Raw genomic sequence first — 3333 nt, 5'->3', positions numbered from 1 at the left:
TTGCGATCCATTGCCGGACACGAAAAAAGACAAAAAGGAAAAAAAAAAAAAAAAAGAAGAGTCTGATCTTTGTCCTGCAGTCAAAGGAAAGTGACAATGGAGGCTTTTAGCTGGAGGGACATGGTCAGGTCTGTGTTTTAGGAAGACCCCTCTGGCTGCATGTGGACAGTGGACTGAAGGGAAGGCACAGGAGCAGGGAGGCCTCAGAGGAGTCCAGTCCTGCAGTCCCGGGGCAGGTGATGAGGCCTAAACAGCGGCTTAGAGAGGGATGGAGACAGGAGGGCACCTGCCTCTATGAGGCCACTTAACCTCACGGTTGAGTGCACATACACCAACCCAGAGTCCTGGGTTCCAATCTAGATCCTTTTGCTTACGAGCAGTGGGAATGGGACTTGCCAAAGTCTGGAGTCCTGGAATGAGGTCGCAGCTGGAGTGCACACTGATACTGGGGAAAGTGGTAGTTGGAGTCCTGGGAGTATCTTGCAAAGACCACTAGGCTTAGCTGTGCCCTTTGACTAGGACTGGTAGAGGCAGGACCCCAACCCTTGCTGGGTCTCCTTTTCCTTCCCTACTTTCAGAGACTGTTGCCTGTTGTACCTAAAAGCTCCCTAGACCTGTCAGACCCACCTGGGGCCAGGAAGGCAGGCCACCCCCTCGCAGGCCAAGCAGCCCCAGGGAACCCACTGGGTCTACCTGTCACCTGGAGTGAGGCCAGCGTTGGGCTGAGCAGTGGAGGATGGGGCCAGAAATAGGACACTCACCCCTCAGATGTCCTCATGATGTCACAACCTGGAATCCCACTTCCATCCTCCCTCCTGGTAGACCCAACCCAACTTCCTCCTCAGATCAGGATGCAGCTGGCTTTTAATATTGGAAACAAATACCTGGGCTGATGGGCTGCACCTGTCCCTCTCCTAAAGCCAAGTCCCCAGCTACTGCCACCTCCCCAGCCCTGACACAGCCCTGCCAAAAGGCCCAGATTTCCTCAGAAGCAGCCAGATTCCATCGTAAACACTTGGAGATGGCTCTCTGGAGAGGACACTGAGCTCGGATCGGTGGAGCGACACAGATATTTGAAACCCAGTCCTTACTCTCAAGTTGCTGAGCCTTTTATGAGGAGGAGGCTGGTTAGCACTGGTTAGAATTCCACTACATGAGAAGCATTTGACATGTGTGATTTGCTTCCCCACCTGCCTCACCACAGCCCTGATCATGGGGGACGTTGCCAGTGCCCCGCCCCTCCCTGCCTCAGCCACGCTCCAGCTGTGGATGGGAAAGGCCTCTCTGGCCACAGCTGGATGGACCAGGGCTGAGCTGTGAGCCAGGGCAGCCACCCATTGGCTGGCCCACCATCTGTGAGGTGGCCTGGTCCAGGCTCTCTGGTGAGAGGAACCAATCAGCTTGTCTCTCTGAGGAGAATGAAGCCACAACATGGGGGTTGGGGGCAATGACTCGAGATCATTGGGACATTGGAAGGATTAAGTCATAGGGGAGTCACAGGCATGACAGAAGGGGGTGTTGTTTTGTGGTCACTAGTTTCGATGATATCCCAGATGGAACCAGACAGTATCTTTGTTCTCTTACTTCTCAGGGTATCTTGACAAAAACCCTTGTTGACTGAGGTCACCTTGATATAGGAAGTGCTCAGTTTCCCTGGGTTTGGGTTTCAGCCCTCCTGGAGGTCTCAGGCCCCCTCCTCTGGGCTCTCCCCTGGAGGTAAGTTACTGTTGCCAGTTAGACTTTTTTTCGGCACCAGCACAGGGAAAATGAGACCACAGGGGGCTGGCTTATGCTAATCTAGTTGCTGGGCATGCTTGGTAGAGAGCACAGAATATTCTTGAATATGCCTGGTGCATGTAATGCAATTTGACCAAAAAAACATGCTTTAGGAAGAGACTGACTGAACGTGTGCAAGACTAAATGTTACATAACTGGGAGCCACCCCCTTAGCTGAATATTCATTAGATAAACTACAAAAGCCGAATCCCACTTGGCTGGCTGAGGTGTTCGTGCTTTACTTTGTATGGAACTTACTCTCAGCGAGGGCTGCTCACTCTCTTGAGCCAGCCTGCGCTCTGTACTGAACTTTGAGTATGTTTTTCTTGCTTCTGTGTTAGACTTGATGTCTGAACTGAACCTACTTTTGTGTTAGACTTGGTGTGGGCCCTGCTCAGTCTCTGGAGCATGCCGCACTCTCTCCGTGGAACCTGTACTTCTTATCTATTTTATTAAACCTGTTCTCACTTTCTACTGTGACTCTGCCCTTGAATTCTTTCCTGTGGCAGAGTCAAGAACCTGGGAAGAGGACGGGACGGGTTGAGGCCGACTGTCGGGCCCCCCGGACCCTACCTCTGACATCAACCTACCTGGGCTTCATTTCCTTGCAGCACCAAAGAGTTTGTCAAGCAGAAGCCCTGGGCATTAATATCACCGTTTTACAGATGAGTAAAGTGAAGTTCCATGAAGGCTAAATGTTAATAGCATGCATGTAAAAGTAGTGAAGGAGACAGCTGCAAGGGTCTAGCCCACCGGAGAAACACTTAAGAAATGAGCAATAATTGCTGGAACCAACCTTGTTGGAACTCTGGGAGAAAAAGGTTTACAGCAACCAAGTGAATGATGCTGAATCAAGAAATAGGCAACTTTGGGCCGGCCCGTGGCTCACTTGGGAGAGCATGGTGCTGACAACACCAAGCCAAGGGCTAAGATCCCCTTACCAGTCCCCTTTAAAAAAAAAAAAAAAAAAAAAGTTCATGGAAAAATTCACATTATCTTTTAATTCTTTTGTTTGTTTTAATTCTATTTTTCCATGAACTTTATATTGCTTCAATTTCTTTTAGGTATATGCCAATTTAGATTTTATATTTCTCTTTATGTGAGTTTTGATAGATTGGGCAATTTCTCTTCTTATTTTTCCTTTTCTTTCTTTCTTTTTTTCCCCTGCTTATTTTGAATTTAATTTGCTCTTCTTTTTTAGTTTCCTAAAGTAGAAGCTTAAATTACTGATTTTAGATATTTCTTATTTTCTTATATGTGCATTCAGTGCTCTAAATTTCCCTCAAACACCACTTCTGCTGAATTCCACAAATTTTGATAAGTTGAATTTTTAAAATTTCTCGTGAGGCTTCTTTTTTGTCCCATTGTTCTTTATAAGTGTATTGTTGATATGTAAAATCAATTATGTTTCAATTAAAAAGAAGTGTGTTATCTCCAAATACTTTGGGCTTTTTCCCAGCCAGCTATCTGTTATTGATTTCTACTTTAATTCTATCATGACCTGAGAGCATAATTTGTAAAATTTATATTCTTTTAAATTTGTTAAAACATGTTTTA

Source organism: Galeopterus variegatus, unplaced genomic scaffold (genome assembly GCF_000696425.1).
Source record: "Galeopterus variegatus unplaced genomic scaffold, G_variegatus-3.0.2 Scaffold4258, whole genome shotgun sequence".
Classification (NCBI taxonomy): Eukaryota; Metazoa; Chordata; class Mammalia; order Dermoptera; family Cynocephalidae; genus Galeopterus; species Galeopterus variegatus.
The sequence above is the reverse complement of the archived record's forward strand: the minus strand, read 5'-3'. Positions refer to the sequence as shown.